Genomic DNA, 15,033 nt, shown 5'->3' with positions numbered 1-15,033 from the left:
ACAGGAGAAGTACAAAAAGGTACATAAGGTGATGGACAGTAGTTCAGACGAACAGAAAAGTGATACAGACTCCGGAAGCAAGGAGCTGGGTTGTCTGAAACTACATAAGGTAATCAAAATGGAGGATCACCAGACTATCTGGGTCACACTCAAGATAGACGGAGTCCAAGTGAAAATGGAATTGGACACAGGATCAGCCCTAACAGTCATAAACCAAAGGGACTACAAGCAGCTATTTTCACATATACCCTTGAAAGCTACAGAGATTGTCTTGAAGACGTACACAGGGCAAAAGGTCCACCCCAAAGGAAAAATAAGGGTGAAAGTGATATACAAAGGGCAGGAAATACCTAAAATGGACCTATATGTATTGCCAGATGGAGGACCACCACTACTAGGACGTGAATGGATCCGGAAGATACAATTAGATTGGCATTCCATACAGGCACTGAAGGTTGAGGCCAAAAAGGATGATGACGTCACACCTGGACGACTGTCAAAAATGCTAACTGACGCACAAGAAGTGTTCCAGGAGGGACTCGGAACACTAAAAGGCATAACAGCAACGATTAAAATAGAGGAAAATGCAAGCCCAAAGTTTTTTAAGGCCTTATGCAATCCGACCAGCCGTCGAAGCAGAGCTGGAAGGGTTGGAACGTTCAGGAGTACTGTCCAAAGTAGACTGGAGCGAGTGGGCTACACGCATCGTTCCTGTAATGAAGAGGTCATTGAGTAATACACCTGGGGAACCAAAGAAGGTCCGCATCTGTGGGGATTTTAAGGTGACCGTGAACCCGAACCCAATCCTTCATACGGTACAATATCCACTTCCACGGATTGAGGATATTTTCGCCTCGCTATCTGGAGGTAAACACTTCACCAAAATTGATCTGGCCCAGGCGTACTTGCAAATGGAGGTAGAAGAAGCCTCGAAACAATACCTCATGATCAACACTCATAAAGGTCTCTACCAATACAACCGGCTGGTGTTCGGGGTAGCATCGGCTCCGGCTATTTGGCAAAGGGCAATGGATCAAGTCCTGCAAATGATTCCAGGGACCCAGTGTTATTTGGACGACATCCTGGTCACGGGTGAAAATGACAGTGATCACCTCGCCAACCTGGAGAAGGTGCTCACTAGATTAAAGGAATATGGGCTACGAGCTAATCGCCACAAGTGCGAGTTTTTCCAGAAGCAGATCTCGTATTGTGGCCACGTTATTCATGAAGAGGGGTTACATAAGTCCCCTGAAAAGATTGAGGCAGTAGTCAAGGCTCCAGCACCGGAAAATGTGTCACAACTGAGGTCGTTCCTAGGGCTGGTGAACTACTACCATAAGTTCTTACCAAATTTGTCTACAGTATTACACCCACTGAACACCCTACTGCAAACGGGGGTACCATGGAAGTGGAATGACAAATGTAAACGAGCTTTCCAGAAGTGCAAAGAATTGATCACATCAAAAGAGGTGTTGGCCCATTTCAACCCAGCACTACCAATTCGGCTGGCATGTGATGCATCACCCTATGGTATTGGAGTGGTGCTGTCGCACAAATTCCCAGATGGGTTGGAGAGGCCAGTAGCCTTTGCGTCTCGGTCACTAACCTCAGCCGAGCGCAACTACGCCCAGATCGACAGAGAGGCCCTCAGCCTAGTATGGGGAGTAAAAAAATTCAACCACTATCTGCATGGACAGAAGTTCACCTTGCTGACTGACCACCAACCACTTGTCTCCATCTTTAATCCAAGGAAGGGCGTTCCGGTGATGACTGCACAACGGTTACAAAGATGGTCCCTTTTTCTAGGGGCGAACCAATATGAAATAGAATATGAAGGCACGAAACAGCATGGAAACGCTGATGGGCTATTACGCTTGCCACTGCCTACTGTGGAGGAAGCACCAGCAGTGGACCCTATCGAGATATTTTATTCGTCAATAATTGAACAATTGCCAGTAACTAACGCGGATATAGAGAAGGAGACCCGCAATGATCCAACACTGTCTCAGGTATATGATTTGACAGTGAGGGGATGGCCAACACATGGCGACTCACTGTTGCCAGCATTCTCATCCAGAAGAGAACAGCTGTCAGTATGCCAGGGGACAGTGATGTGTGGATCCCGAGTGGTAATTCCACCCAAGTTAAGGGAGAGAGTGCTCAATGAGCTTCACGAAGGTCATCTGGGAGGGGTGAAAATGAAAAGTCTTGCTAGGGCTTATGTGTGGTGGCCGGGGATTGATCAACAAATCGAGGACCTAACCAAGAGCTGCTCAGGATGCCAGAAGGTCCAAAATGCACCACCACATGCCCCTCTACACCCATGGGAGTGGCCCTCCTCTCCATGGCAACGCGTGCATATTGATTTTGCTGGTCCATTCATGGACTCTATGTTCTTAATAGCAGTGGATGCGCACTCGAAATAGCCTGAGGTGATAAAATGACCTCAACCACTACAGAGAAAACAATTGCAGTCCTACGGACCATATTTGCCAGGAACGGCTTGCCAGAGCAGATTTGCTCTGATAATGGACCACAGTTTGTGTCCGAAGAGTTTCGGAAATTTATGAGAAGGAATGGGGTAAGGCATTACACATCCGCCCTGTATCATCCAGCCACAAATGGATTGGCTGAGAGGTTCGTACAAACCTTTAAAAAGGTGATAAAGGCCATGTACGATGATGAAATTCCACTACAGCATAAGGTGGACAATTTCCTGTTAGCCTACAGAAATGCGACACATGCAGTTACCAACCAGATTCCGGCCATGATGTTCTTTAACCGAAGGTTGAGATCTCATCTGGATTTGCTCAGACCAAATGTGCGAAAAAATGTTGAGGATAAACAATTCCAGCACATCAATGAGAAGCCGACAAGGATCTTCAATGTAGGACAACCAGTCTTGGCCCGTGACTACCGAACAGAGAAATGGCAACCCGGAACGATATGCACACGGCAGGGGCCATTAATGTATACAGTGGATGTCAGGGAGAACATTGTGAGACGCCACGTCGACCAGATCTTAGCGTCACAGGAACGAGTCAACCCCATGTCTCGCGTACCTGGGGATGAATCCGACATACCGGTAGCATCTACCTCAGAAACAGTAGCAGTGGAAACTGATGAACTGACCAACGAAAGGGGGCCAGAATCGCCTCCGCACCAAGAACAAGAACCTCAGGAAAGGCGCTACCCAGAAAGGATCCGGAAGCCGCCCCAAAGACTGAATCTATAAATGGACTATTTCTGTTTTATGTGCATGTAAAGTGTTAATTGTTATTTGAATATTATGTGTACTGCTAATCTAAAAGGGGAGTAATTGTAGTGTATGTACCTTTAAGAGAGAACTACTTTTACAGCTCCTGTATACTGTAGTACCGGCAGTGACCACACCTATATATCAGCCTTGAGCATGCCTCTGTACTGTCAGTCTTGAGACTACCCTACTCCAGTAAACACCTGTTGATTGTTAAGTTACAGCCTCCGTGTGGTTATTGGTGTTGTATCCGTGTGTTAATCACAGAATCACAGAAACCCCACAGTGCAGATAGAGGCCATTTCGGCCCATCGAGCCTGCACCGACACATATCCCACCTGATCCCCGTAACCCCTACACATATCCCACCCTATTCCCCGTAACCCCACATATTTTAATCCCCCTAACACTAAGGGTCAATTTATCATAGCCAATCAACCTAACCTGCACATCTTTGGACTGTGGGAGGAAACCGGAGCACCCGGAGAAAACCCACGCAAACACGGGCAGAATGTGCAAACTCCACACAGACAGTCACCCGAGGCCGGATTCAAACCTGGGTCCCTGGCGCTGTGAGGCAACAGTGCTAACCACTATGCTACCGAAGACCTGGAAAGCAGGAGTTGATTTAACAAGTGTTTACTGAACAAAGTCTGGAGGTGAACTAACTATACAAGACGCTATACAGGCTTATATACCCGAGTGGTCACTACTGGTACTACAGTACACAGGGGCTTCAAAAAACATAGTTCCTCTTAAAGGTACATACACCACAATTCCTCCCCTTTTAGATAAATAGTACATAATATTTTAAGTAATCATTAATTAACATTTTTACAAGAACAAGAATCTACACATTTGCTGAAGTTAATCAACTACAAATTCAGTCTCTCTGGAGGCTTCCTGACTCGGTCCGGATAACGCCTCGGTGGTGTAGTAGGTTTCGGTGGTGTAGTAGGTTCTTTTGGCAAGGTCGATTCGGCTTGAATGCCAGTGTCGGGTTCATCTGGTTCCAGTATCACCAGATCAGAGGTAGATACTATGGGTATCTCTGCTTCATCATTAGGCATATAGAGTTGTGGTGTAGGTTGTCCCTTTTCGGATGACTCTATGATATGGTCAGCATGGCGCCTTATTATGCTTTCTCCAATGTCCACGGTATACATCAGCGGTCCTAGTCATGTGCAAATAGTTCCAGGCTGCCATTTCTCGGTACGGTAGTCCCGGGCCAAAACTTGTTGACCTATCTGGAAGGTTCTAGTTGGCCTTTCATTCATGCCTTGAAATTGCCGGTTCTCTACGTCCCTTCTGATGTTTGGCTTGATCAAATCCAGCCGGCATCTTAGTCTTCTATTGAAAAACATCATGGCGGGGGTTTGGTTTGTAACCACATGTGTTGCATTCCTGTATGCAAACAAGAAGTTATCTACCTTATGTTGTAGATTTATGTCTTCATTACCCATGGCCTTTATGGCCTTCTTGAAGGTCTGGACAAACCTTTCAGCTAATCCATTGGTGGCGGGATGGTATGGGGCAGACGTGTAGTGCTTAACCCCATTGTTTTTTAAGAACTTCCTGAATTCTTCGGATACAAATTGCGGTCCATTATCAGAACAGATCTGTTCAGGCAGCCCATTCCTGGCGAATATGGTCCTTAATACTGTGATGGTTTTTTCCGCGGTGGTGGAGGACATCTTTATTACCTCCGGCCACTTGGAGTGTGCATCAACCGCGATTAAGAACATTGAGTCCATAAATGGACCAGCAAAGTCGATATGTACCCTTTGCCAGGGAGATGAGGGCCACTCCCATGGATGTAGAGGGGCTTGTGGCGGGGCGTTTTGGACCTTCTGGCATCCTAGACAGCTCTTGGTCATTTCTTCGATGTCTCCATCGATACCTGGCCACCACACAAATGCGCTGGCTAAGTTCTTCATTTTCACTCCACCCAGATGCCCCTCGTGAAGCTCCTTTAGCACTTTATCCTGGAGTTTGGGTGGAATCACCACTCTGGATCCACACATCAAGGTTCCTCGGCACACTGACAGCCGTTCTCTTCTTTGCAAGAATGCTGGCAACACTGGTTCGCCATGTGCTGGCCATCCCTTCACCGTTAAATCGTAGACTCGTGAGAGAGTCGGGTCATTTCTCGTTTCCTTTTCAATGGTAGAATTTGTTACTGGTAGACATTCCACTGTGGTCGAGTGGAACATCTCCATTGGGTCCACTGTAGGTGCCTCTTCTACCGTTGGCAACGGTAGGCGCGAGAAACCGTCAGCATTCCCATGCTGTTTTGTTCCTTTGTATTCTATGTCATATTGATGTGCCCCTAGGAAAAGGGACCACCTCTGTAGCCTTTGCGCTGTCATAATGGGAATGCCCTTTTTAGGGTTGAATATGGAGACGAGGGGTTGATGGTCAGTCAACAAGGTAAATTTTTGTCCGTGTAGGTAATGGTTGAATTTCTTCACCCCCCCACACCAGGCTGAGTGCCTCCCTGTCGATCTGGGCATAGTTAGCTCAGCTGAGTTCAATGAGCGTGACGCAAAAGCTATCGGCCGCTCCGAGCCATCAGGGAATATATGCGATAATACCGCTCCCACGCCGTAAGGGGATGCATCGCACGCCAGTCTGATTGGCAGTGATGGGTTGTAATGAGCCAACACTTCCTTGGACGTGATCAAGCCTTTGCATTTATGGAAGGCACGTTTACAGTCTTCGCTCCATTTCCAAATTACTCCCATTTGTAGCAGTTCGTTAAGAGGGTGCAGAACCGTTGACAAGTTCGGTAAAAATTTATGATAGTAATTTATTAATCCCAGGAACGACCTTAATTGTGAGACATTTTCAGGTGCTGGGGCTTTTACGACCGCTTCAATTTTTTCAGGTGATTTATGCAACCCTTCTTTGTTAATGACATGGCCACAATATGATATTTGTTTCTGGAAAAATTCGCACTTGGGGCAATTTGCTCGTAGGCCCCGTTCTCTCAGCCTCGTGAGCACCTGCTCCAAGTTGGCAAGGTGCTCGTTGTCATTTTCTCCTGTTACAAGGATGTCGTCTAGGTAGCATTGAGTCCCTGGAATCCCTTGCAGTACTTGCTCCATAGCTCTTTGCCAGATAGCTGGAGCTGATGCTACTCCGAAAACTAGCCGATTGTACTGGTACAGACCTTTGTGTGTGTTTATCGTGAGATACTTTTTAGAGGTCTCCTCAACCTCCATCTGTAGATATGCCTGTGCCAAGTCAATTTTGGTGAAATGTTTCCCTCCGGATAGTGAGGCGAAAATATCTTCTATCCTCGGAAGAGGATACTGTACCATATGAAGAACCGGGTTTACAGTCACCTTGAAGTCCCCTCAGATGCGAATTTTTCTCTGTTCTTCAGATTTATCATTATTCAATGTTTTCTTCATGACCGGGACGATGGGTGTTGCCCACTCGCTCCAATCTACCTGGGATAACACGCCTGCTTTTTCCAAATTCTCCAGCTCTGCCTCGACTGCTGGACGAATTGCGTATGGCACCGGCCTTGCCTTAAAAAACTTGGGAATTGCCGCATCTTCTACTTTTATTGAGGTGGTGGCGCCTTTCAGAGTTCCTAGTTCCTGTTGAAACACTTCTTTGGCGTTAGCCAAGATTTCTTTTAATCGTCCAGGGATGATGTCATCATCATTTTTTTTCTTACTGGTCACCGTCAGTGCCTGAATGGAGTGCCAGTCCAAACGTATCTTTCTGATCCATTCACGTCCCAACAATGGTGGACCACCATCTTGCAGAACGTATAAATACAACTTCTGTATTTCCTTGCCGTTGTATACAACAGGCACCCTTATTTTCCCTCTGGGGTATACTTTCTACCCCGTATATGTCTTCAAGATAATGGATGTGTCTTTCAAAGGTATATGCGGAAATAGCCGCTCGTAATCCCATCGACTTATGACGGTCAGAGCTGATCCTGTATCTAGCTCCATTTTAACCGGGGGCCCCGCTATTGTGAGGGTAAACCAAATGGTCTCGTAATCTTCTTTGGCAATTACATTATGTAATTTGAGACAGCTTAGTCTCTTGTTTCCGGAGTCGCTATCGCTCTTCTGGTCTTCGGAGCTACTGTTCGTCATCATTTGTACCTTCCTGTACTTTTCTTTATTGACCTTTTTACTGTCAGCGGATTTTTTTCCAGATCGGCATACACGTGCAATGTCTCCCATCTTTCCGCATTGCCTGCATGCTTTGTCCTTGAACCAGCAGTCCCTCTGGTCATTTCATGGGTGCCGAAGTCTTGTGGCTTTTGCTGTATCTCTGCAGCTCCTATTGCTGCTGCTTCGTATGATACAGCCACACTGAAAGCCTTGTCCAGTGTCAAATCTTTCTCAGAAAGTAGTCTTTTCTGTGTTCCTTCGCTTAGACTACAGACAAATTTGTCTCGTAGAGAATCTGCCAGCCCTGCCCCGAATTGGCAGTGCTTAGACAGCTTTCGTAATTCGGTGAGGTAATCAGCGTTACTTTCATTCTTGTGCCGATTCCTCCTGAAGAATTTGAATCATTCCGCTATCAGCAGCGGTGTTGGGTTTAAGTGCTCCTGTAGAGTATCAACAATCTCCTTAAAATTCTTGTCCATCGGTTTGGCTGGAGTGATCAAGTTTCATAACAGCCCGTATGTCCTTGTGCCCATCAGATTTAGAAGTACCGATGCCTTTTTATCATCCGTTACTTCATTCGCTTTGCAATATACCTCCACTCTTTCCACATATGTGGTCCAATCCTCTATATCACTATCGAAAGCAGTGATATTGCCAGTCTTAGGCATCCTGAAAATCAAAAATGGCGCCTCCCGCGCTTTCTCTTCTTCCCTGTCGAGTCAAGATGGCGCCTTCCGCGCTTTCCCGCCACTGCCGCTGCTGCCAACGCTGTTCTCCACGGCTTTTAATTACATATATATTTTTAAACAGTTTCTCCGTCACTCCGTCGGACTCTCTGGGACTTGCCCCTCCCTTTGCTTGGTCCGAACGCCGACCTGCTTTGCAGCACCGGCCGTGTCCTGAGTGCTCCACCCTCTGTCTCTGTTTGCTTCTGCCTTACGACTCGCTGACCGGCCCCGCTACCCGATCGAGACGCAGCCCGCCGCCCAGGAAGGATTAGAGCAGTACCTGCCACCAGCCCATTTAGCTGGTGAAACCATAGGTTTTTTTTTTTTTTCTTTGACCTTCGTCTGAGGAATCGATCTCCTTGAGGTGCTGCCGAATTGCAGGTAAGTTCGTTTCTAACTCGTCGCCACTGTTGTATCCGTGTGTTAATGAAGACACGGAAAGCAGGAGTTGATTTAACAAGTATTTACTGAACAAAGTCTGGAGGTGAACTAACTATACAAGACGCTATACAGGCTTATATACCCGAGTGGTCACTACCGGTACTACAGTACACAGGGGCTTCAAAAAAATATAGTTCCTCTTAAAGGTACATACACCACAATTGGAAAACATCATACTTTAAGAATCACGGATTCAACAGTTTAGTCTTACATTAAAGACCTGTTTGATTGATCTCCTGAGTCGACCTCAGTTATTAGTTAGGAATTCACTAATTCCTACAATTTCATGTAATTTATAGTTTATTTTAAAAATGTGGGGCTAAAAATTCAGTGGCGCCCCATTTGGGGCGCCAAGCTTGCCTGGACGCTGGAACTCCCGCCCTGGAAGGAGCCGATTGCGCCAGCGCGATATTCAGTTTCTGCGCCCCAAACGGAAGCGGGGTGCTGCTCGAGGCGCCCCGCGTCCCGCTAGGGGCACTGAAACTGAATATCGCAGTGCAACGTGCCGCAACGCCACGCGCTGTGGCACGGCGCGCTGCGGTACTGCAGGCCTTCCTCCCCTTCTTAAAGGGGAGGGGCCTGCACCAGCACGATCTCCGATCGCGAGTGCCAGCAAAAGTGCCCGGCACCGAGGAGAGGTGCCGGCCTCTTGTGACACAGCCAGCACTGCCCGGTGGGGGGATCAGGAGGCCGGGGAGGGCGGCGCAAGGAGGTGCTGGCAGGCTGCCAGCGAAAAAAATGGCCGCCCCGCACCTCCCCTTTAATTAGCGTCACTACCGCTGATGTAAGAAAAAGGAGACTTACCATCAAGTAACTTTAAAGTAAGCTTTAAGTAACTTATAAACACACTATATACACAAGAGAGGTCTTTACCATGCCTCTGGTAGAAGCCTCTTACAATACTGAACAGACCAGTATTTATACCAGTCCAACAGGAAGTGACATATGACAGGAAGTGAGGTATGTACACAGTTCATAGTTCACAGGAAGTGATGACATAACTTCCCGGAAGTTATCATTTTTATCACATTCTTCCTTCCTGCAGGATTAGGAGGCTGTGGTCTACCTTTTGGTCCGCAGCCGCCGAACAAGGAAGAGTCGCACCCGTTTGGATTCCCGTCGTAGAGGGTCGCTGGTCCGCTTACATGCGGTTGGCCATTGGTCAGAGTCTGTGTGGCCTGGATTGCCCTGTGAAGGGTCGGGGAGATCATGGCTTCGAGTACGAGCCCCAATAGGTTCAAAGTCAGACTGCCTCTGTTCAGAGGGAGGTGCAGAGCTGGTCTGTGGCGGATCAGTACTTTCATGCGCGGTACTGGGAGGGTCGCAACCTTGAGCACGGGGTTCTACCGGCACCAAGCTAGTTGGTGTCCGATCAGGATCCTGGAGAGGGGTACCCGATAGGTCCCAAGAGTTTCCTGGTGAAATGCCATCACCCGATGTCCCACTAGGTCCTGGTGGGCAGGGAGCCAGGTCCCGTAATGATACGGTAGATTCTCGGCCGTCGGAATATCGTATGTTTGCATAGGTGGGGTTGGCATCGGTTAGTTCGACCTCATCTACAAGAGGGTCATTTTTAGACGTCCGAACGTATCTTCGGAGTAATACAGGTCCAGGAGTAGTTAGCCATGGCGGGAGTGATGTCCCATGAGATGAGCGACGCTGGAATCCAAAGAACCGCTCATGAGGTGTAGTATTTGTGGCTGTAGAAAGCAGGGACCGTATAGAGTGCAATGCATCCGGAAGCACTGTTTCCCATTGCTGGTCTGGTCGGCCCCGAGATCTTAAAGCGAGACGTACGGAATTCCAGATGATACCGTTATACCTCTCTACCTGCCCATTTCCGATGGGATGGTATGGTGTTGTTTTGCTTGTAGCAATTCCCCGTTCTGAGAGGTAGTCCTTGAGTTCCCTTGACATAAAGGATGGACCCCGATCTGAGTGAATATAAGCCGGCATGCCACAGAGAGAAAATACCTGCTCAAGGCAGCAGATTACTGTGGACGCCAGCATATTGGAGCAGGGAAGGCAAACGGAAAACGTGAATATTCGTCGATCATGGTGAGCAAATATGTGTTCCGAGTTGAAGAGGGCACTGGGCCCTTAAAATCGATGCTAAGTCGTTGCATCGGTTGGGTTGCATGTATGAGTATACCATCTGAGGGGCGGAAGAACTGAGGTTTTAATTCCGCACAAAGCCGGCATTCTGAGCATATTTTCTTTACATCTCCAGTGGAAAAAGGGAGATTCCATGATCGTACGAAATGTAGCATGCGCGTAACGCCAGGATGACACAAACCATTGTGGACATCCATGAGAGTGGAGGATGACATAGTGGAGCAGAATGCCCGTGTGAGGGTGTCCGGGGCCACATTCTCCTTGCCAGGCCGATAGAGAATGGTATAACCAAAAGAGGCCAGTTCCATCCTCCAAAGTTGTATTTTATTATTCTTAATTTTGGTTCGTTTTCGATTATCGAGCATGAAGGCGACTGATCGTTGGTCCGTGATCAATGTAAAGTGCTGGCGAGCTAGAAAATGGTTCCACTTCCGTACTGCCTCTATGATGGCTGTGGCTTCTTTCTCAACCGGAGGATAATGTAGCTCGGCACCTTGTAAGGTCCTGGACATAAATGCTACAGGACGACCTTCCTGATTCAGAGTAGCCGAGATCGCCACCTCCGAGGCATCACATTCAACCACGAAAGGGAGATTCTCATCAATGGAGTGAAGAGCCGCTTTCTCCAACTGTTTTTTGAGAAGGTTAAAGGCTGCAACAGCCGCTGTTCCCAATGGAAATGATCTAGCATGCAGCAAGGGTTGGATTTTGTCCGAAAAATGAAGAATCCATTTAGCGTAGTATGCAAACAGACCGAGAGCCCGACGTAAAGAAGCCGGATTCTTAGGTGACGGGAGCTCTTGGAGCGGGCGAAGTCTTTCTGGGTCTGGCTTAATGATACCATTGCCTACGCAGTAGCCAAGGATGTTGATGGTCAGTTGCGACTCAACAGATTTGGATTCATTCAGGGTCAAATTACGGCGATGGAGGGCATCCCGAAATTTTTGGAGGTTGGAGTCGTGTTCCTGTTGATCGTGACCTGCACTGGTAATGTTATCAAGATAGGGAAAAGTGTCCCTTAGGTTTTCCTGCTTAACCAGGCCATCCATTGCCCGTTGAAAGACAGCCACTCCATTAGTAACCCCGAATGGGAGGCGACGAAATTGGTACAGCCGTCCATTAGCCTCAAAGGCTGTGTACTGCTTATCTGAGACCTTCAAGGGTAACTGATGATAGGCACTTTTTAAATCGTAAGTTGAGAACACTTTGTATTCGGCCAGTTTATTAACCATATCATCAATGCGTGGCAATGGGTAGGCGTCCAAGTCGGTATATTGATTGATGGTTTGCGAATAATCGATGCATAGTCGCTGTTTGTGAGGTTTTAGAGGGTTCTTGACAATGACGACTTGAGCCCGCCAGGGCGACGAACATGGTTCAATGATATCCTCTGCTAGAAGTCGAGAGATTTCAGCCGCAATAAAAGATTGGTCTTCCTGATTAAAGCGCCGCGATTTCGTTATTATCGGTTTGCATTGAGGCGGAATACTGGCAAATAATGAGGGTTCATCAAGTGAAGCTGCTGATAATGCACAAAATGGTAATTTAGACGGTATATTAGAAATAGTAAGTCCGGGTTTGGATCCACCAAACTCAATGGTGAGTTTCTTATGCTGTTTTTGGAAGTCCAGCCCTAAGAGGAGATCACTACATAAGTCCTTGAGCACCGAAAGTCGGGTGGAGGGATACATACGACCATGAAGTGTCATATCAACAACACAAAAGCCGGAGATTCTGGTATTAAGTGATGACTGGGCCATCGCAATTGCCTGGTCCGATGGGAAGACATGTAGTTTCAATTTCGCAACAATCTGTTCCTTAATGAAACTATCAGTACTTCCTGAGTCAATTAAGGCATCTAAGGTATGCCCTTTAATTGAAATTTTTGTGGCTGCATGAGACAGGTTCTGTGGGCAAGCAGCTGTAATTGGTGTCGTTGCACAGAGAGTGGCTAAAACTCTCGGTGTGCTTCTTCGGGAGAGAGCTCGAGAGGAAGCTTGATAGGTCCTAGCTGGAGCATCTTGATAGGCCCTAATTGGGGCAGTTCGGTAGGCCTTAGCTGGATTGGCCCTCGTAGAGGCCCTTGATAGGCAAACTTTAGCAAAGTGTCCTTTTTTCCCGCAATAACTGCAGATTGCATTGCGAGCAGGGCAGGTTTTCCTAGGGTGAAAAGCATCTCCACAAAAGAAGCATTCCTTCCTAGATTGCCAAGAGGCTGCTAAAGTGGGGTCGTCCTCCTCTTCTTCATCAGAATTATCAGAATTAGATTCCCCCATGATAGAGTTCACCTGAGACCGCTTGAATTGTCTGGTTGCAGCTACAGCAGCAGATCGAGATCTGGGCAGCTGATAGAGGTCTGCATTTCTCTTTGCCAAATCCAGTGAACAAGCTAGGTCAAAAGCTTTTTGTAGCTCAAGTGTTTTACTTTCTAGTAGACGCTGGCGTATAAATGGAGAGGCAATCCCGCAGATGAAAGCATCACGAATCATTTCTTGGTGGTACAGCTCAGCTGAGGCTGCCTGAAAGTTACAATCTACGCTGAGCCTGCGAAGTTCTTGCAGGAATTCGTCAATTGATTCCCCTGGCCCTTGTCGGGCTGTGGCCAGTAGATGTCTAGCATAGACCTCATTTGGGGTCTTCGCATACAGTTTCTTAAGTGCCCGAATCACCTCTTCGTAATTATCCCATTCATCAACATATTCGAACACTTTTGGGGTCACATAATTGACAAGTATCTTCAATTTAGCAGGAGCATCTGCTTTACATTCATCCAGAAAATTCTCAAAAGTACGATACCAATGCTTCCATACCCTGCCAGCTGCTGGTGTTTTCGGGTCCAAGTCCAGGCGAATAGGTCTAAGGATTTTCTCCATGATGGGTGGTTCCCTGGATCCTTAACTTCCGAGTTTGTCTGAAGGTCTAGTATTTGTCAGTGTAAATATAAAGTTACTTAAATTGATGTAAGAAAAAGGAGACTTACCATCAAGTAACTTTAAAGTAAGCTTTAAGTAACTTATAAACACACTATATACACAAGAGAGGTCTTTACCATGCCTCTGGTAGAAGCCTCTTACAATACTGAACAGACCAGTATTTATACCAGTCCAACAGGAAGTGACATATGACAGGAAGTGAGGTATGTACACAGTTCATAGTTCATAGTTCACAGGAAGTGATGACATAACTTCCCGGAAGTTATCATTTTTATCACAACCGCCACAGGTAGGCCCCCCTGAACTGGTCGCGAATTGTGACTGGCGCTACAGGGGGGGGCGCGACCCAATATTACGTTTGGGGCGGTAGCGGGGCGCTGCGCACACCGATGACGTCATCGGTGGCGGTGCAGCGCTCCAGGCTAACGCTGCCATTAGCGCCCCGCTAAATTTTGCGGGAGGCATGGCCAGCAGCGCTAAAACCACTAGGTGCCCTCTTTAGGCGCTAACTGGTGGTGCAGCCCACCAAATTTCTAGGCCGTGATGTTTTTAAAATTTATTTGAAGATTTAGTGATGTTTTGGGGCTTATAGTATTTATAGGTTTGACAGGTCTCCTGTCAAACTTATGAACGAGGCATTCCCTGCTACCATTGGCTCTCCATGGCCCACTTGATCCCAGGGGACGCTTCGAACTAAATGCGCCCCTGGGATACGCAAGCACTGCGCGCCGGCAGTTGGAGGAGGCCCAGGATCGGAATCCCACGCGGGCCCACAGCTCAACGTCCGGCGCAGTAGGTAAGTGCAGGTCGGGGGCTTGCACCCGCGGGAAGCCCCCGACCCGAATTTCTGGGCCAATGTTTGGCATCATCCGCTCCCCGTGTGTTTATTGCTGGAGCATTCGGACACCAGAGGCAGCTGAGCTACGGGAGATTGAGACCATTCAAATGTACAGAAAATTTGAGGAATTGCAGGTGGTTTGGATGTGAGAACATCTGCAATACAATGGACATTGGTGTCTAAAGCTCGTACGCAACAGAGGTGAGGGTGTAACTGAGAAAAGGATGGAGATGTTCCTCTCATTCACTGAGCACATGCAATCAGTACATCCCAAAGATGTTTCTGAGCAGTAATGAGTTATTTTAACCCTTTCATAACTCGTTGGTAAGGCCAAATTTGGAATAGGGTGCATGATTTACGGAGGAACAGGAGTAGGCCATTCAGCTCCTTGATTCAATTAAATTATGTCTCACCTGTATCTTAACTAAATTTACCCGACTTGGTTCCATATCCCTTAATACCCTTACCTAACAAAAATCTATCAATTTCAGTTTTTAAATTGTTAATTGACCCCCCAGCCTCAACAGTTTTTTGAGGGAGAGAGTTCCAGATTCCCACTACCCTTTGTGTAAAGAAGTGC

This window comes from Somniosus microcephalus, chromosome 32 (assembly GCF_052327205.1).
Source record: "Somniosus microcephalus isolate GS21.2 chromosome 32, FLI_Smic_1.0, whole genome shotgun sequence".
NCBI lineage: Eukaryota > Metazoa > Chordata > Chondrichthyes > Squaliformes > Somniosidae > Somniosus > Somniosus microcephalus.
This window is presented reverse-complemented; position numbering follows the sequence as displayed.